General features: G+C 39.1%; 1 long non-coding RNA gene and 1 pseudogene across 1 annotated transcript; both read right to left on the bottom strand.

Annotated features, from left to right (window-relative positions):
- Positions 1-21,662, bottom strand: part of LOC126724231 (putative disease resistance RPP13-like protein 1) — a 76,524-nt pseudogene that overhangs the window by 3,726 nt on the left and 51,136 nt on the right.
- LOC126724261 (uncharacterized) lies at positions 18,528-20,294 on the bottom strand. The gene is made up of 3 exons (XR_007654845.1): positions 19,808-20,294; positions 19,059-19,586; positions 18,528-18,969 (listed from the first exon to the last, which is right to left on the bottom strand). It is a non-coding gene; the product is annotated as an uncharacterized LOC126724261 (long non-coding RNA).

Raw genomic sequence — 21,662 nt, 5'->3', positions numbered from 1 at the left:
AATTCAAATAAATTACTAACTATAAGAGATATTGATGAGGTAAAAAGACGTTGAACATATGGTAAACAAAATTTAACATACCTCCACGTTTTGAAATTCCAATAGAAGGTTTATCAAATCAGAAGCTAGTCTCTGCTGCAACAATGCAAGAATTAGCTTGGGTTGGGGTTTGAATTATTGAAATTATATTGTATTTTAAATACAAACACAGAGGATTTTGTTGTGTTCAGATTACATGTAAATATTTAATGATCAATATTATGAAACAAATTAATGTTGTACCTGGAAGGAGTAAATATCTGAACTTTTTTCCTCTATGTTTTGCACAATTATTGCTGCTCCTCCTCCTATAATGAAGTGGCCAAGATCAACATATGTTATGGAATGTCTAGATCATTTATATCATACTAATATTTGATGGGTGCACATTTTAAGGAAACAATGATATTAATGGACATGGTTATAAAATAACTGCCATCTGCAGAACATGCGACAATGCTTTGATCAATTTGCTGCTATGATTAGAGTTAAAAGTTGACATAAATTTGCTGTCGGTACCAAATTCCCGAAATATGTTTACTTCTTACAGGCAGAACTATATCATATACATAGTTTCCAAAACATGTTAATTAGCAGAGATTAAATAAACTTAGAGGAAGGAGATATGAGATAGAGAGACCTTCTTTAAACTCACAAGGTAAACCCCTAAAGGCAGACTAAATTCTGGTGGCAGCAAATTCATGGATTTCTCTCTCATGCATTGATAGTTGCACTGAGGGGCTTCACCTTGTACTCTAATGACTGAAAACACTTCCAATTCATTTACACATTGATGGTTATATTGAGGGGTGCTGGTGAACTGGACAATCTCAGCATCAACTAGAGCAGTTGTAACAGCTGCTTCAGCAGCAGCAGTGGCAGCATGGGCTACAGCAAGAGCATGCTTGCTCAGCTCTTCCTCAGCCTCACCTAGACTTCTTTCATTTAATGATGATGGTGCAGTGAGCGAGGATAACCTTTTGATTTTAAGCCCTCCAAAAATCCATTTCCTTCTCCTTTCCAGATAATCGTTCTAGCAGTGAGGAGCAGAATCAAAGAACAAAACTGAACAAATAAGCAAATTTCTTTACCGTTTCTTGTTTTGAGTTTGTCTCCCTTATAAAGAACCTCTTCAATATGTTGAACCAGCTCTTCTTCTTAACCATTGGAGAACCAATAAATTTCATTGGTCTAAGAAGGTTCTGATTGATTCTGCAACTTTGCTAGTAGGGTGGCTTCTGGTAGTACATACATGCATCAGTTCAGAAAAAGAAGTTAAAAGACCAGTACCAATACAGAATACTATTGATTAGTAAGGGAGCAGATTAGTCAGTGAACTAAATGACAATTGATTTGTAAACTTTTACTTCATGTAAGATTTGAAAAATGGATGCTAATAAGAATAAGGTAGAACCTCAAAACCACTTTACAGAAGCAATTGTCTAGTTTCTCAAATTGCCAATAAATTAATGCTTTGGAAATTGTACATTTGTACATCTTTGTAGAATGTGAATGAAATTTAATAATTTCTTACCAATTTGCAATATCATCTATTAGTGATATTCAGCAAATCAAACAAGATTCACCACATCAAGAAATTCATTTTCTCTTCAACATGGATACTGAGTCAGAGACAAAGCCTTAAGTTCTGGTCAAGAAGAGGACCAGCCACCATGAATTGATCAGAAATTCGGTTCCCTATCTGATCTTAAATTCAACAAATCGTTTCCAATTGTAGAATGGAGGTTTAAAGCTACGTTAGGGAATGATTCCCAGCTATTGCTTCTTGACAGATTGTGACCATGTGCTTGCAATAATTAAGAGCTTGAGAAGCATAGCCAAACTTTCCTTCAAGCACGGCTCTATAACACTGCCTTTCCAAATAGCCCAAAGAGTGGCTGCAGTTACAACAATAATAGAATAAGAAAGATCAGTATCCAAAGAGCATCTCTCCACCCAAATAGGAGCCAATTAGTACCATAAAATGAGCTCCAGGGGGAGCTCTTTAGGGTAGATTTCTAACCAGTTAAAAACAAAACATTGCAGAGAATATGAATCAATAATGCATGCAATATAAGAAGTTAAAATGAAATAACTATTACTATTTAGTTATTTAATAATAAAATTTTAGCATTTAAATGAAATTCTGATATTTATGGACTTACAGTAATGAAATACCTGCCATCTGCAGCACAGGTGACAATGCTTTGATTAATCTATGCAAGGCACAACATTTGTTTGAAATGACATTTTGTGCACATCCACTGATCATCGGGTTGCAGAACATGATATGTAGCCTGCAATCATCAAATCACAGCTGATAGCCGATCCAATAATTCAAATAAATTACTATGTATAAGAGGTATTAATGAGGTGAAATTTCAAACATGATACAATAAATCTTTTAGGCATTTTATCATACTACTTTGTGCCCAAGCATATAGGGTTCGCATAATTCAAATAAATTACTAACTATAAGAGATAATGATGAGGTAAAAAAAATTGAACATACGGTAACGAAAATTTAACATACCTCCACGTTTTGAAATTCCAATAGAAGGTTTATCAGTTCAGAAGCTAGTCACTGCTGCAACAATGCAAGAATTAGCTTGGGTTGGGGTTTGAATTATTGAAATCATATTGTATTTTAAATACAAACACACAGGATTTTGTTGTATTCAGATTTGGACATGTAAATACGTAATGAGCAATGTTATGAAACCAATTAAATATCTAAACTTTTTTCCTCTCTGTTTATTGCTGCTCCTCCTTCTCTAATGAAGAGGTCAAGATCAACATAAGTTATGGAATAGTCTAGATCATTTATATCATACTAAAATTTGGTGGGTACACTTTTAAGGAAAAAATGATATTAACGGACTTAATAGTTATAAAATACCTGCCATATGCAACACAAGTGACAATGATTTGATCAATCTATGCAAGGCATGATATATGTTTGAAATGGCAATCTGCACAAGCATTGTACTAAAAGGGCATCCTGCCATTCTGTGCACATATGCTAATAACCAGCAATCATCAAATCACAGCTGATAGCCAAGCCAATAATTTAAACAAATTAAAAAGTATATCGATATTGATGAGGTAAAAAATTTCAAAAACTACACAATATCTCTTTTAGGCATTTTATTGAATAGTTGCCTGCCTGAGCATAAAGTGTTCACATAATTCAAATAAATTACAAACTATTTGACTCTAAAATTTCAGAGTGCCAGAAGTTCAATTGTTAAAAGAGGAAAATAATTAAATTTAACTTACCTCCGTGTTTTGAAATTCCAATATAACGTTTAGCGGTTCCGAAGCTAGTCTCTGCTGCAACACTGCAAGAATTAGCCTGGGTTAGGGTTTGAATTATTAAAATTGTATTGTTCATATACAAACATAGAGGATTTTGTTGTATTCTGCTTTTGATGTCAACAATGTAATGAGAAATATTATGAAACCAAATAATGTTGTACCTGGAAGGACGGAGTAACTATTATGAGTAAATATTGCTCTTTGTTTTACAATTTTTTTATTGCTGCTCCTCCTCCACCTCATAGACAGACCTCGCATCAATCTGAACGAAAGGGACGTTGGCTATCTTGGACCACTCTCGCCCGCCTTTCTTGCAGTGTTGTTTCAGCAATGGACACTCGTAAATAACAAGTTGCAGAAGCGAGGGAGGTATGCCCTTCTCTGGGAGGGATGCGAGTTTAGGGCAAAATCTGATGTACAAATGTTCAAGAGCAGAGAGATTTTGAAAGCCCAAAGAAGATAGAATTACTATATTTGGAATGCTCCAAATCGATAGCCGGGTAAGAGAGGAAGGAAGCGTCATCGTCAGCTTCCCATCTTGCTCATCTGGAAACGACTGCCAATCTGGAATTCCATCATAAATAAAGAGTGATGTAAGAGAGGTTAGTCTGTGCAATCCCCACACAGTTACCTGCTTACAGATATTCTCCCCGCTAATAAAGAGTGATGTTAGACAATTGACGATATAAAGAGAATTGAGGTTCGGCATGCAGTTGGGCCAGGCCTCCAGTTTCTCACAGTCCCAGATCGAAAGCTCTCTCAAGCTGGTGGGGAGTAACCCTCCATCTGGGAAGGAAACAAAACTAGGGCACTTCCGTATATCGATCTTATTGAGGTGGCAGAGTTTGTGTAGGCCCACCGGTAAGGATTTCAACTTTGCACAATTTTTGATTTCAAGATTTTCAAGAGACGCATTGTTGGGTAAGTTGTTCGCTATTGACTCCATCTTTGGACAGTCGTATACAGAAAGGTATTTAAGAGCTGTAGGTAACTCGTTTTTTGATGATAAGGATGTGAGCTCTATGCATGACCAAATCTTAAGGCGTTTAAGCGTGGTAGGTAGGTCGCCACTTGATGATAAGCATTTTAGAGATGGACAGCTGACAATATCCAAGTTCTCAAGAAGAGAAGAAGAATTAGAAGAAGCCTCTCCCTCATCTGCCAAAAACTGCAAATTCTCACAATCACTTATATTTAGCGTTTTCAAATTTTGAGGCAACTGACCTCTTGAAATCAACGTCAAAGAATTACATCTCTCAATGCTTGCCTTTTCCAAACATGTACAATTAGAGATTGACAAGGATTTCAAACCACTACAACCCTCAATATTTAGTGTCCTTAAAGTAGATGTCAAGCTGATGTTGACAAGGCTTGAGCAATCTCTTATAACCAGCGTTATAAGGGATTTGAATTCATCCTGCCACAAAGATGTTAGCTCCTTACAATTATCTATCTTTAGATTTTCTACCTTAGCTAACCCATGCATGAACTCCTCCGTCAAGCTTTTCACATATGGAATAGAAAGAATAGTTGACTTTGGAAAGCATAACTCATCTGTACTTCTGCTCACCACCCCTTTACATCCCTTAATTTGTAATGCATGAAGCTTTGGGAAGTTTGGAATTGAAACGTTCAATTGCTCACATCCATTAATAGAAATTTTTTCCAATAATGGAACATGGTGAGGCAATTTTCCTTGCAATTTAGGGCATTGAGAAATAGAAAGCTCACGCAAGCAAGGGAATTCTTCATATTCAACTTTGCATGGAATCCAATCTTTCCATTCTCGCATATCCTTAAAGCAAAGTGACTCTAAGCATGGAAAAGGTTTTGGGCAATCTTTCCCGTAAAACTCAAGACCAACAGTTTGCACTGTAGACAATCCTACAAGGACAAGGTCTCTCAAGGATGGTAATTGTCCAATTGCAGGTAAGGATGTGCATTTCCTGCACCTCTCAATCCTTAGAAGCACCATATTAGAAAATGATGGATGTCCAAACCAAGTTGGGAATTTTGCACCAGCATAGCCATCAATTGAAATTTCTTTCACCGTTGTCGAAGGTTGTAGCATGTCAAGAATATCTAGACTGGCTCTTTGATCAAGCTCGGACTCCCATTTCATCACTAATACATTTAAATTCTTCTTACCAAGTAAGTTGGCCCGACTTGCATCCTCAACATCAAGCACATTCTCCAAGTGTGAAATGCAAAGTGTTCCCTTAAGAGACTCCAAGTTCATCAAGTCTCCTATCTTAGATCCAGTATCTTTCCCCACAACAAAATTAGACAATGTTTGTAGGTTTTTTAATTCTTTTATTCCCACTGGCATCTCTTTGATTAAATGGACCCCTTCAATATCAAGATACCGAAGATTGACTAGATTCCCAATTTTCTCCGGTAACTTTGTGAGTCTCTCACAATATTTCAATATCAATGTTTGCAAATTGTATAAAGAACTTGTTGATTCTGGTAAACTTCTAATCAAAGTTTGAGAAAGATTGAGGTATCTTAGATGTTTCAAATCACCGATTGAACTTGGTAACTCAAAAATTTGATATCCAGATAAAGATAATACCCTTAAACATCTAAACTGTGGCAATAGACAACTAGAAACATAATTTGTTAAGTAGCTCCAGTTCTTTGTTGGTAGCGGTAGGAAGGTCCGTAAACGCATATCTTTTGTCAAGCCTTTAAATTTTGTGATGCCATCATATTCACAATGAGCGTAGGAGAAATGACGTACCTTTGTAGAAATCTTGCCACCTGATTTATCTTCCAACCAATAGCACAACTGTCCCGCTGCCCATTGAGCTAAATCATTGATTAAGTCGTGCATGACAAAGAGTGATTTATTCCTACTTGATTGTTGAAAAAGTGATCGCTTATATAAATCACGAAAATACTCAACACCAAGATCTTCCATCGGCTTATGCTTTTCTGATTCTTGAACCAAACCTTCCGCCATCCATAACAAGACTAGTTCTTGTTCCTCAAATTCATAATCTTTTGGGAATAGTGAACAATAGGCAAAACATCTCTTTAAATGTGAAGGGAGATATAGATAGCTCAATCTAAGGGTTGGTAGAACATCACTATTTTCTTCTGACATATCCCATATCTTGTTATTGAGCACATTTTGCCACTCATCACAATTTAGAGTACGTAATAGGCCTCCAAGAGCTTTTGCTGCCAAAGGCAATCCCTGACACCTTTCCAAAATTTTAGGACCAAATTCTTGAAGTTCTGGACATGCACTAAAATTTGTTGTCCCCAATGCGTTCTGGATAAATACAATCAAGCAAGCTTCATCTGACAACTCTTTCAACTGGTAAGCTTGAGTAGTGCCCATTGTTGATGAAACACGATCATTCCGAGTTGTGATGATAATCTTGCTTCCTGGAGCCCCAAATTCAAATGGACAACGCAGTCGAGTCCAATCATTATAGTTTTCATTCCATACATCATCCAAAACGAGTAAGAACTTTTTGCCTGATAATTTCCCCTTCAATTTGACTTGTAGTAACTCTAAATTATCATCGTTGCAGGATTCAGAAGTGAAAGATTGTAGAATTTCTCTTGTCACCATTACAATGTCAAAATCTTCAGCAACACAGCTCCATGCTTTCTCCTCAAAATAATGGCTCACCTCAATGTCATTATAGACTAGTTGGGCAAGAGTTGTTTTACCCATTCCCCCCATACCAAGTATGGGAATAACAGAGAGCTGAGCATTACTCGATTCACCGCTTAACAACAACTTGACAATAGCCTTTTTATCTTCTTCTCTGCCATGAGTACGACCTTCATTCACCAAAGAAGTGGTGGGCACCCTTGGTCTTGTTGCTCCAGCTCTTCCCAGGCCTGCATTTTCTCTCAACTCCAGATCTTTCTTATCAGTCACTATATTTTGCAGTCTTGTATCAATCTCTTCAATCTTGGACCGCATTGTGGTAGCAAAACTTCGATTTGAATCAATAAAAGCATCAACGATCTTCCGTACCTTACATGTGCTGGGTTCAGGGTTCAACTTGCGTCGCAAAGCTTCAGTAGCAAACTCGTCCAAGATGTCGTCCACATCATAGGCCAAGTCTTCCAGCTCATCCAACCAGATCTTCACGAGCGTGTTTGTTATCTGCTTCTCTTCTGCGTCATCCAGAACTGCATGGATCTTCATCAAAGTTGTCCTCCACCTCTTGAGGTCAGCATCGACTTTCTCTTCCTGAAAGAACTTCAGCAGATCATAGGAAGTTAAGTTGTCAAACAGCTTCCCAAAGAAAGCGGATAAAGCAGCATCTCCAATTACAGACATGATTCGCTCGTGGGAAACAAGGAAATACTGAAAATGAAATGAAGTAACCAAGGTGACACTCCTGATCTGAAAATTGAGTTCGGAGAGAAGACTGAAAGAGGTTTACTTTGATCTGCAAAGTCTTGCAGTGAAAGACTTTTCCACAGAAGAATTGGTGGAGGAAAGAAAAGAAAAAGAAAAAGATATTTGATGAGATTGGGTAGAAACGGGTGGATGAGAAAAAAAGACGAGAAAAAAAAAAAAATTGGAATAAAAAGAAGACAGAAAAGAGGGAAGAGGGTTTGGTGGGTTTTTTTTTTTTTTTTTTAATTACAATTATACTAGTCCACAACAAATTAAAAATAAAATTATACTAGCCCATAACAAATTAAAAATAAAATATATCACAATAGTTGTGGTGTGAACGTCAAAAGAAAATTAAATTTATCAATAAAATATTAAACTGGACTGACCACAGTTAAAAACAAAGACTACGAAAATATCATGATATTTTATTACCCAGTTGACACCATAATTTCACAATAATTTTAGAATGACATACATGGATTGGGTTGGGTTGCTCTTTCAGTGGGGTTTTCTCCCTGAAAACTCTCACTGTCACGTAGCATTGTAGTTCCTTCTCCGAGAAGTTTAGGTCCCTGTGAATAACAAGGTTATTCTCAGGCTAGTAGGTTTTTCTTCTGGGTTTATAGGGAAACACTACACACTCCCCTCCCCCCACCTCTTCCACCCTTTTAGCTAAAGATGGAGGACTTGTCAAACCGATGGAAATCCCTTACTCTTTCCGAAAAAGAGGGTTCAGGTCTAGCTCTGAAATCCGACCAAGCCACTTCAGAATTTTCCTTGGTGGCTCGATTCCTAACCAAACGACCGATCAACCTGGAAGCCATAGCAAATACATTCAATCCCTTATGGAGGACCAAAACGGGATTCAGAATGAAATACATTGGAGATCATCTGGTACTTTTCTCTTTTGATTACAAAGAAGACGTTGACAGAATCATAGCAGCAGAGCCGTGGAGCTTCGACAAAAACCTCATGGTGGTTTCAAGATATGAAAACGAAACAGAGATGGTAAGCTCAAACTTTAACACAGTGTCTTTTTGGATACAAATACACGACATTCCTTTACGTTTCAGGAACAGAGGAGTGGCCGAAAAGATTTGCGAGCCCTTGGGGACTGTCATGCAAACAGAGAACCCAAACGATTGGGACGGTGGTAGCTTCTCCGTGTTCGCGTAGCTCTAGATATCTCCCTACCCCTGTGTCGTGGTCGGCTTATAACGCTAGACAACAATGAAGCTCACTGGGTTTCCTTTAGATACGAACGCCTACCAAATGTTTGTTACTGGTGCGGCTGCCTCACACATCCAGATAAGGACTGTGAAAAATGGATAGAAAGTGAAGGCTCACTTAGCAAAGAAAACCAACAGTATGGCCCTTGGTTAAGAGCAGGCCCCTACTTTGCTTCTAAGAAAGGCTCCCTCTCAGTCCAGAGTTTTTATGCCCAAAAGAAGGCCGGAAAATATGGGCAGAGTCACGCCGGAACTCCACTCCACGCTCAGAATCCACAAAAGGCGACAGAAGGCAATGACACCAAAAACTTACCGCCAAAAAATCAAGCCCAAATTTTGAACCCAGCCCCCGACAACTCTGAAAAGGTGACTGCTCCCTTTTCAGTCTTTTCGGAGCCTCCCTATTGTGTTCCCCCACAGAAGCCTACCCAAGCTACCTCGTTCGAGCAAATAATAGATGAGATTGACAGAGATATCCAATATGTTGAAGGGTCGACTACTGAGCAGCGAAGCCCAAATGAATCCAATCCGGTCCAAATCACATCCCAACCAATTGGGCTTAACATCCCAAATGAGGCCCCCCCAGCAGACAAACCGGTGGATAACGTTAAGGCAAGCCCACTTGCTGATATCTCCAATATCTCCAGGCCCATGCAGATGTTGACTCGGCTAGTGGAAGAAAATGGACCCGTTTTCAACGGCCAAACTTCCTTGTATCTGATGAGCACCTAGAATTCTCTTTGGGCAAAAGAGGACCCCTACCAAATGCAGTAGACTCAACCCCTCAGAAACGAAGAGCAACCTCAAAGGATGATGCACCTTCATCTCCTTCCCAAACGGCGGTGGCTGGTAGGCAGCCCCGCCGAGCAAAATGAGTCTCCTTTTCTGGAACGTGCGCGGGCTTGGGAACCTACGCACCGTTCGCGAGCTCGAATGTTTTGTTCGGGCACAAGATCCCTTCGCCCTTTTCTTAGCCGAGACGTGGGTGGGAGAAGCTAGGCTAATCGGTTTGTGTTCTGAGTTGGGCTTCGATCAATACTGGGTTTCTCCTCAAGTAAATCGCCTGGGTTGTCTTGCTCTGTTTTGGAAAAACGCTCTTAAGATCGCAATATCATCTTCATCGCCGAATCACATCGACGGCATGGTGGGCGATGACCAGGAAAATAAGTTTCATCTTACATGTATTTATGGCTTTGTGGATCCAGCTAGGAAAAAAGACACTTGGGATCTCCTGCGCCATCTCCGTGCTAGCTCCTCTGTGCCGTGGGTTTGCGCAGGGGATTTCAATGAAATCCTCTGGTCTCATGAGAAATGTGGCTTGGGTCCTAGAAGTGAGCTGCAAATGAAAGCATTTCGTGATGTCTTGGACGAGCTCGGCCTGAAGGATTTGGGTTTTGTAGGGAAAAAATTCACCTGGAAAGGGCGTCGGCATGGTGGCTATGTGCTGGAACGGCTGGACAGAGCAGTAGCAAACTCTCTTTGGCTCGCAAAAAACCCGGGCACTAAACTCCAAAACCTCCACTCCAACTCATCGGATCACCAAGCCATCCCGGTGAAGCCTCAAGGTATCTCCCCTAATCCAAATCGCCCCTTTAAATTTGAACAAATGTGGCTTAAGGATAGGGGGTGTAGTGCCACTGTCAAGAGTGCCTGGGGTCCTCCTTTGGTGGGGATTACAATGTCGGAGGTGGCAGGGAAGGTTAAAGTCTGTGGCTCGAAGTTGTCGGAATGGAGCAAAAATTCCTTTGGCAGCGTCAAAAAGAGGCTTGAGGAAAAGAAGAAACTCCTTGGAAAAGCTGAAATGGCCACGGCTAAGGGAGGTGATTTTCTTGTGGTGAAGTCCCTTCAGAAGGAAATAAATGACATTCTGGACTCAGAAAATTTGATGTGGCAACAGCGTTCCCGCGCGCTTTTCCTGACCTATGGTGACAGGAATACTGCTTACTTCCACAGTAAAGCTTCCCAACGTTTCAGAAGGAACAGGATTTTGGGCCTGAGAAATGCTCAAAATATTTGGTGTTCGGAAGTGAATCAAATTAAAGAAATCGCAGTTGAGTATTATCAAGCCCTGTTTTCCACCTCCTCACCATCTGATTTTGGGGTCGTCCTGGAAAAAATCCAACCATCAGTAACTGAAGAAATGAATGTAAAGCTTCTAAGGGAGTTCAACAAGGAAGAAGTGGTTCTAGCAGTAAACCAGATGAAAGCCATCTCAGCCCCGGGTCCCAACGGTATGCCCCCTCTCTTCTACCAATCTTTTTGGAATTTAGTTAGCGATGATGTATGTTCTGCTGTGTTAGATTGCCTAAATAACTGCAAGATCCCAGAGGAAATTAACCTTACGCATATAGCATTAATTCCAAAAGTTAAATCACCTGAACGAATTTCTAAATTCCGTCCTATAAGTTTATGCAGTGTGATTTATAAGTTAGTATCTAAGGTGCTGGCCAACAGACTTAAATGTTTACTGCCTGAAATTATTTCAGAGAACCAAAGTGCCTTTCAGGCAGGTAGGGTTATCACTGACAACATATTGATGGCTTTCGAAACTCTGCATTACATGAAGCATCACCAGTCGGGCAAGTCGGGATTCATGGCCTTGAAATTAGATATGAGCAAAGCGTACGACCGGGTTGAATGGAAATATCTGGAGTTAATTATGAAGAGCATGGGTTTTGCTGACAAGTGGGTGGCCTTAATGATGGAATGCATTTCAACAGTTAGCTATTCGATTCTCATTAACGGTGAACCCACACAAACCATCCACCCTGCTAGAGGAATCAGACAGGGAGACCCGCTCTCCCCATTCCTCTTCCTTTTCTGCACTAAAGGTCTCCATAGCCTTCTCCGCCATTCAGCTGAATCCGGCCACATCAGGGGGATCTCCATTTGTAGAAAGGGCCCCCGACTAACTCACCTCTTCTTTGCTGACGACAGCATCCTTTTCTGTAAAGCCTCTACTTCGGAAAGCATCAAGATCCTAAATATTTTGGGCAGCTATGAAAGAGCCTCCGGTCAGCAGTTAAACAAGTCTAAGACTTCTCTCTTTTTCAGCAAAGCTACCCCAGCTGAAACCATCGAGCAAATCACTAGCTTAATGGGTGCTCAGGAGGTCAAGCAATATGAGAAATACCTCGGTCTCCCTACCCTTGTGGGCAGAAACAAGAAAGCTAGTCTTAGATTTATCAAGGAGCGGGTGTGGGCCAAACTTCAGGGTTGGAAAGAGCAACTCCTCTCCCAAGCGGGTCGAGAAATATTGTTGAAGGCGGTGATTCAGGCCATCCCTACCTTTGCCATGAGTTGCTTTAAACTCCCCTCCACCCTATGCAACGACATAGAGCAATTAATTCGTAAATTCTGGTGGGGTCACAGGGGAAACCAAAGGAAGATTCATTGGTCTAAGTGGAGCTCTCTCTGCCTTCCAAAAGACATGGGCTGCTTGGGTTTTAAGGATCTTCAGAAATTCAATGAAGCTTTGCTAGCTAAGCAAGTGTGGCGCCTCTCGGAAGATAAGCCCTCTCTCTTCCACAGATTTTTCAAGGCGAAATTCTTTCCTAGAGGCTCTATCTTTGATGCAAAGGAAGGCAGGGGTTCCTTCGCTTGGAATAGTATCCTTAAAAGCCGAGATCTTATTAAAAGAGGGTCCCATTGGCGTGTGGGAAATGGAGAAAACATTCCAATATACGGAGCAAATTGGCTTCCTGACCCTCATTATCCAGCAATCCAATTTGCTCCTCCTTTCTTCGGCGAAGATGCTAAGGTGGCTATTTTGATTGATAAAGATCGTAAATGCTGGATTGATGAGGTAATTGACAATAATTTTCTGGTCCATGAAGCTAGAATGATCAAAGCAATCCCTCTAAGCCTCATTGAAGTAGCTGACAAACTCTGCTGGTACAGCAATTTAGATGGTCTGTATTCGGTGAAAGGGGGTTACAAACTTCTTATGAGCGAGGATCAAAATTCTAATGTTGTATCTTCCCCGGGGTCCTTGCCTAAAAGCTCGTGGAGGAGTCTTTGGAAATTGAACACCCCTAACAGAGTAAAGACATTGCTGTGGCGAGCCATCTCTAATGCCTTACCAACCCGGGCTAACCTGGTTAAGAGGAAAGTCCTCACTGACCCGACCTGTCAGGCTTGCGGTTTGGCTCCAGAGACTTCCTTACATGCCCTATGGTCTTGTCCTAAGCTATCTAATGTGTGGGCATTGCATTTTAACTTACTGAAAAATGAAGCTAGTGGTAGCTCTTCTTTCCGTGATGTCTTTCAGCTGTGTGTGGAGAAGTCTCACCCCCTTGACCTTTTTGCAATGATTTCCTATCAAATTTGGTTCAGGCGCAACAGGGTGAGACTAGGTGAAGTTGTGGAGGATCTGAAATTGGTTAACACTTTGGCCAAGGATGCCCTTCAAGAATTCCAACAGGCTAACTTAGCTCCCCTCAAGTCTTCCCCGGCTCAGAGCATCCCCAAGTGGGTGCCTCCACCATCGGGTTGGGTAAAAGCCAACTTCGATGGGGCTATTTTCTAGGATCGAGATGCTGCAGGTCTTGGTATCATCATCCGAAACGACTACGGTCTTGTAATGGCTGCTCTAACTCAAATTATTCCTCTGCCCACTTCAGTGGAGACAATGGAAGTGTTGGCAGCAAGAAGGGCGGTGATCTTCGCCTTTGAACTGGGATTTGATCAGGTCATCCTTGAGGGCGACTCTGCAATTGCAATCCAAGCTTTGAACTCTGATGACTTCTCGGCAGCTCCCTTTGGGCATATAGTTTCTGATGTTAAGTCCTTTTCTCCCTGCTTTAGGTCCCTAATTTTCTGTCATACTCGTAGATTGGGAAACAAAGTAGCTCATAGACTAGCTAGGGAAGCTTGTAATTTCTCTTTCCCTTTTTGTACTTGGATAGAAGAAGTTCCTGTAAGCTCCTATGCAGAATACTCTGCAGAAATTGTTAATACATAGCTCTCCCCTGCTTTTGCTGGGAAGGTTTTCTCAAAAAAAAAAAAAAAAAAAAAAAAAAATAGAATGAAGTTTATTTAGCAAATTATTATTAGTTCTTATTTGGAGTTACTATTAACATCACAATTTTTTTTAATCTATCATTAATTATTTGTTACATAATTTTTTTTAAAAAAAAATAGTTACATAGATTTTGTAGTGAAATTTTTTGTGAAAATATTGTACCCTTATCTACCATTAATAACTTGTCACATGATTTAAAAAAAAAAAACAATTACATAGATTTTATTGTAAAATTTTTGTAAAAATATTGTATCCATAACTCGCATTATGGCAAAAAAAAAAAAAAAAAAGTTTGAAAGTAGCTATTACTTTACAATATTTTCACAACAAATTATAGTGGTAAGTTGTTTTTTGTTCTAATTTAATTCACCACTTAAATTACATTTTTACCTACCCATAGCAACCAAAAATAACATGCTGTTTAGAATTTGTTATGAAAGGTATTGTGAAAATGTTGTAAAAAAAAAAAAAAAGTGTGTCAAAACGGACCTATTCTATGAACGTAAGATATACATAGTTTTAAGAAAAGATTATGAGAATTGGATAGACACATGTGTATTGCTATTAAACTGCTTTTTATTTACTCAGTTTGAGATGAAGAATCCTAAGTCCTAACATGTAGGGATTATGAGCATAATATAAACACATACGTAGGCTTTTACATTGCTTTTATTATGCTTAAGCATTGCTGAAGACGGCAAGTTTGAAATGCTGGAGCAATTTTAATGTATTGAGTTTGTTTTCATAGATACTACTGAGTTTTTGCTTATTACTTACAAAAGCTTCTGTTCCGACTACTATGATTGTTTTTATGTTGTGTACATGAGCTGCTATATCTCAATTTATTGACATCTAGATGCTGAAATTGGATTCCAGATCAAAGTGGGTGGATCTTATAGGAAGTTTAGCTTTCATTTGAGAGGTTAGACTAACTAACTTAAACCTTAATTTGATTCTCTCTTTTTGATATTATTTTGTCCATAATGTTTTGTGCATTAATCTCAAGTTAAAGATCGGGTTTTATGTACTAGACTTAATGTTAAGTATCTTGGGGGCAGTGGCCATATGTCGGTATATGGTATGATCTTTGTGTTAGTGAAAATGCAGGTACTTTCGAAACTATTAGGATGTGTATCTTAGTTAATCAAGTTACTGTAGTAGTAAATTCTTCTTGAAGCGAACTTGTCATGTTGTTTAATGATACGGTTTTCTTAATCCTTTGTAATAGCTTGGAAGAGTAAGCTCCCTTTAGCTTGGTTTGCCTCATAATGGCTCCCAGATTAGGCTGGCCTAGGCCCAATTTCTAGCACAATTACTGACATGATTCACTTGTGGGAAATAAGGAAATATGGGAAATGAAATGAAGTAAACAAAGAGACAATCCTCAGAAAATGGGTTAGGAGGGAAGAGATTAACTTTGTTATCGGTATAGTGTTTGTTATTTCTCAATTGGTGGTGTGGCTGTATTCTTCACCCTTCACAATTTCAAAAGTAACATAAAGAGTAAAGGGAGTCAATCTTGACTGCTTTATTGATAGGAAGGAATCAAATAAAGCAGACCACGCCAAGAATGAGTATGATTGCATTATTGGTCGCTTTATTAAGTGCTCAACATGTGCTCCACAAAAAAAAAAAGAAAAAAAAAAGTGCTCAACACTTATGGAATCAGCTTTATATGTTGGTAGCATATTCTGAAAGATGCTTTGGGTCCAACTCCCTCTAGTCCGGTCCACCAAGTGGGTCTTCTTCTACAAAGTTTGGGCCTCCTTTGTTTTCTTTTTGTTGCAGAGGGTTTGAGGTGTCAATGTTAGAAGGATTTTGTTGGGGTGTTTGTTTGTACTGAAGAATCAATTAGTTCTATCTCCAGCACAATTCTGAAGAGGCTTACTTTGTTCTACTGCTTTATTAGTATTCACAAATAGTATTAGTGCTCAAGACTTTTGAAATGCAACCATGATTAATGCCACTTTTGGAATTTGATAAAGTGATTAAGTTGATTAATATGTTGGTAGGAAGTTCTTGTAAAAAAATAGTGTAATACATAAACTTAGTGTATTATTGATAAATTTGACATGTGTTAATTCCATCACCAGCTTCGTTTATATATACACAAGGAAGCATCACAAAAAATAGCTAAACAAGACTAACCAACTAGTTTGATATAATTCTAAAATATTTGATTAGGTCCGTTAGATTAAATGATTGAATTCACCATTTTATAACATCTTAACTTTTGAGATAATAGATAATTTATTGAGGTCAAGCCCCATTATGTGCACAGTCTAGTGGAAATTATGGATTAGTAAAAAAATAAGGTAGTAGAAGGTTTGGTATAATGCTGAAATATTTGATTAGATTTGTTAGATTACATGATTGAATTCACCATTTTCTAGCATCTTAAACTTTAAGACAATAAAAAATTGATCAAGGTCAAGGCTCCATTAAGTGCAAAGTCTAGTGGAAATTATGGAATAGTAAAAAAATTAAGGGAGTAAAAGGTTTGGTATAATGCCCTCCCTGAAAAGGAGGTGTCCAGCCACACCTTCTAGTACAACAACCATGTTATGACTTTCACTCCAGTCACTAACCCTGCCTCCAAATATTTCAATGGCTGTTTTGTTTCTCCATTCTCTAGTGTCCTAAACAATTGGCTTAAAACAGAATCATAAAGTCACATCTATGGATAAAACCTTAATTATAATGCCAGTTAGCATAGAATTTGCTCAATTATAGTTGTGATAAGAAAAGAGACTATCTATGTGTCAATCAACTGTGTAGCATTACTGTAAGCTACTCATTTAATAATGAGATGAAATAGCATCCCACTATTTAAGAGCATCCACATCCGGAATTCCTATCTCATCCTATTTTACCATTCCAAAAAGTCACTTTATCAATTATACAATACAATTTTACAATACTCTCAACAACCCAATTTTTATTTTCCTATTCTACTCATTAAAATAATATTTTCACATAATAAAATAATATATCCCTAAACCCAAATAAAAACAAAAACCCAAAACCCAAGACCCAAATCACAACCACCTGCTACTAGAACATTCCCAAACTGTTGCTTGAAACCCCGGCCACAAACTTCGGCAACCACGGCAACCCACAATCAAAATCAAAATCAAACCAAACCATGGCAACCCCCAACTCCACCACCATGAACCCACCAAAAAAAAAAAATCATACTAATTCCTTTAAGCACCGATCACAGCAACAAAAAAAAAAAAAAAAACCAATCCAGAACTCAGAGAAGACGATCCAAGTCCCAAATAAAAACAAAAACCCAAAACTCAAGACCCAAATCACAACCACCTGCTACTAGAACATACCCAAACTGTTGCTTGAAACCCCAGCCACAAACTCCGGCAAGCACGGCAACCCACGAAATCAAAATCAAAATCAAACCAATCCACGGCAACCCCCAACTCCACCACCATGAACCCACAAAAAAAAAAAAATCAAACCAATGGCAACACAGCACAGCCAAATCCAGCCAAATCAAAATCAAAACCAAAATCAAAATCCAAAATCAAAATCAACCTAACCCTCCACGTCCTCTCGCGCCCTGAGGTCACGCGCCTCCCTCAGATCGTCCAAACCTTAAGTCTCAAGTACGACGAGAAGGTCCTCCCTTCGATCGGCAACGAGGTCTTGAAGGCCGTCGTGGCTCAGTTCAACGTCGATCAGCTCCTCATCGAGCGCCCGCAGGTCTCGGCGCTCATGGAGACCTGGCTCACCGAGCGCACCAGGAACTTCAACATCGTGCTCGATCACGTGGCGATCACGCACCTGTCGTACGGCGCGGATCTCTCGCGCGCCGTGGAGCAGAAGCAGGTGGCACAGCAAGAGGCGGAGAGGTCGAAGTTTGTGGTGGCGAAGGCGGAGCAGGAGAGGCGCGCCGCCATCATTAGGGCAGAGGGAGAGAGCGAGTCAGTCGGCGAAGATGATATCGAGCCTCACGCCGTTGCCCCCATTCCGTTGAAGAAGAGAGAGCAGGAAGAAAGAGAGAGAAAAGAAACTGAAAAAATGAGAGAGGAGAGAGAAATTTACCGGGATAAATGAAAGAAGAGAGAGAAATGAGAGTATTAAAAAATTTTTTTTTTTTATACCATTCAGCTACAGTACCATCTTACATTTGAGATGGTACTGTAGCTAAATCCCAAATTTGGCATTGGCATATTGCATATAGCCTTCCCATTGTTGAGTAGTTTTGGGGCTTGAATGCCAAATGTTCCTAACATTTGGCATATACAAGCCCCACTGCTGATGCTCTAACTATTTAAACTCTATTAAATTACAGACTATGTTCTCCGCTCCAACCTAACACACTAACCAAGATCTCTTCTTAAACCAAACATCTGAAATTATCTGAAGCCACCATGTCTATCCCAAATCTGCAATGAGCACTCTGAGTTAAAGCTGAGATCCTTTACCATCTGTCCGGATTTTATAGGACCTGGAAGGCCTTTCAAGTTAGGAGATCTTTACCGGTAACCATTAGTCTTGCCAATCCTGACACCACTTTGCACTTCAGTAGTAATAGAGGATATGAGAGACAACTTATTCTTATATGGTGAATAGCTTTCAGAGCATGTATCAAAATTCCCGAGCCGTGTTTTTGGTGAGCTCATTGATCTTGCTTTTGCCTTTGCAGATTCAGTTGCAGCCATGTAAGTTGGAACAGGAGAGCTTGACAGAGTATTATGGTCTCCCAATGAGCATTGCCTCCTATGATGAATTGATCTTTTGGGAACAAATATTGGAGAATTCAATCCTTCAAAATTATTCTGTCCCTTAACATTTCTTAGCTTAAGTTGTCTTCTTCCACAGTCATCTGTTTGTCTTGGATTTGAAGTCAAAACTGAGTCCAAATCTTCAAGTTCTCTACTTTTAATAATTTGTGTGTCTACCCATTGGTCCAACCAGTATCTCCATCTTCCGTTTACCTTGTTTCGATCTGTTTCTGCTGACTTCTGAATAATTTTTCAGTTGAAAGTATCAGTAATTGAACCAAAACTTGAAAAATATATAATTAGAAGATTATAGAACAAAAGGAGCTTACCCGATGGCTAAACCAGTATTCTTTTATTCGTTCTCTCTTATTTATGGCCTCTTTCTTACTCATAAATAATGCATCTGCCTCTTCCTTTGACAATACACTATCATTCCACCTTCTTTGATTGTTTGTGTCTATCTGAAGATCATAACATTTTGCCACCCAAATGTTAAAGACAGAATAATTCTTATGCTATTAATTAGACCAGCAGAAGACTAATGTTCTAGAAAGAGAGGAATGAGATACAGATTTTTCTTTTTCATCAGAGTTATGTTGTTCACATTAGAATGAGTCAGTTCTTTCTGCATTCCATACCTTTGTCATCTTGTCTTTCCAATTCTGCAATTCTTTACTTTCATCATAATTCCAAGTGCCTTCCACCGTTCCAAATCTTCTTGTGCTGGCCTGTGACTGAATATTTACAATAGACTGCAAGCACTTTAGGGTAGTTATAGCTTGGCGTCTTACAGCTCTGCCTCGAATAATAGCTTGGAGTTTCACAATTCCCCTCAATGCCCGCTAGGCTTTCCTTGCCTGCAAAACCCTCCCACATATGTTGATTAAAACTATGCAATCTGTGAGAACTAAAAAGAAAAAAAGGTCTAATTTGTGTCCATACCAAATTCCTGATATATGTTCTCTTTTATCAGGCATTACTTTATCATATACAAAGTGTCAGACATTTGTAAATTAGCAGAGAATAAATAAAAGTTGAGAAAGGAGATATGAGATAGAGAGTGCTTGTTTAAACTCACAAGGTAACCCCGAAAGGCAGACTGAATTCTAGTAGCAGCAAATTCAAGGATTTCTCTCACATTGATGGTTGGACTGAGTTGCTTCACCTTGAACTCTAATGTCTGAAAACTCTTTCACTTCATGTTCACATTGATAGTCAGATTGAGGGTTGCCAAAACTGAACAAAGAGGCAAGTCATTTTACCTTTGCTGGCTTTGAGTTTGTCTCTCTAATAAAGAGCCTCTTCACTATGTCGAACCAGCTCTTCTTCTTAGCCATTGGGGAACCAATAAATCACATTGGTCTAAGAAGGTTTTAATTGATTCTGCAACTGTGCTTGTACGGTTTCTGGTAGTACATATATGCATCAGTTTAGAAAAAGAAGTTAAAATACCAATAACAATGGCGAGTTTCTCTGCGCTTTCTCTTCTTTGCTTTTTTCTTGCCATTGTTGGATTTGGATTTGGATTTGTTAGGGTTTTTGTTGCTGGGATTGTTGGTGGGTTTTTGTCGCCGTCGAGCCACCGCTATCGAGTGTGCCAAAATGGACCTATTCTATGAATGTAAGATATACATAGTTTTAAGAAAAGATTATGAGAATTGGATAGACATACGTGTATTGCTGTCAAACTGCTTTTTATTTACTCAGTTTGAGGTGAAGAATCCTAAGTCCTAACATACGTAGGCTTTTACATTGCTTTTATTATGCTTAAGCATTGCTGAAGACGGCAAGTTTGAAATGCTGGAGCAATTTTAATGTATTGAGTTTGTTTTCATAGATATTACTGAGTTTTCGCTTATTACTTACAAAAGCTTCTGTTCCAACTACTATGATTGTTTTTATGTTGTGTACATGAGCTGCTATATCTCAATTTATTGACATCTAGATGCTGAAATTGGATTCCAGATCAAAGTGGGTGGATCTTATAGGAAGTTTAGCTTTCATTTGAGATGTTAGACTAACTTAAACCTTAATTTGATTCTCTCTTTTTGATATTATTTTGTCCATAATGTTTTGTGCATTAATCTCAAGTTAAAGATCGGGTTTTATGTACTAGACTTAATGTTAAGTATCTTGGGGGCAGTGGCCGTATGTCGGTATATGGTATGATCTTTGTGTTAGTGAAAATGTAGGTACTTTCAAAACTATTAGGATGTGTATCTTAGTTAATCAAGTTGCTATAGTAGTAAATTCTTCTTGAAGCGAACTTGCCATGTTGTTTAATGATACGGTTTTCTTAATCCCTTATAATAGCTTGGAAGAGTAAGCTCCCTTTAGCTTGGTTGGCCTCGTAATGGCTCCTTGATTAGGGTGGCCTAGGCCCAATTTCTAGCACAATTACTGACATGATTCACTTGTGGGAAATAAGGAAATATGGGAAATGAAATGAAGTAAACAAAGAGACAATCCTCAGAAAATGGGTTAGGAGGGAAGAGATTAACTTTGTTATCGGTATAGTGTTTGTTATTTCTCAATTGGTGGTGTGGCTGTATTCTTCACCCTTCACAATTTCAAAAGTAACATAAAGAGTAAAGGGAGTCAATCTTGACTGCTTTATTGATAGGAAGGAATCAAATAAAGCAGACCACGCCAAGAATGAGTATGATTGCATTATTGGTCGCTTTATTAAGTGCTCAACATGTGCTCCACAAAAAAAAAAGTGCTCAACACTTATGGGATCAGCTTTATATGTTGGTAGCATATTCTGAAAGATGCTTTAGGCCCAACTCCCTCTAGTCCGGTCCACCAAGTGGGTCTTCTTCTACAAAGTTTGGGCCTCCTTTGTTTTCTTTTTGTTGCAGAGGGTTTGAGTGTCAATGTTAGAAGGGTTTTGTTGGAGTGTTTGTTTGTACTGAAGAATCAATTAGTTCTGT

Source organism: Quercus robur, chromosome 4 (genome assembly GCF_932294415.1).
Source record: "Quercus robur chromosome 4, dhQueRobu3.1, whole genome shotgun sequence".
Lineage (NCBI taxonomy): Eukaryota > Viridiplantae > Streptophyta > Magnoliopsida > Fagales > Fagaceae > Quercus > Quercus robur.
Note: the sequence above shows the minus strand (reverse complement) of the source record. Positions and strands in the feature narration are given on the sequence as shown.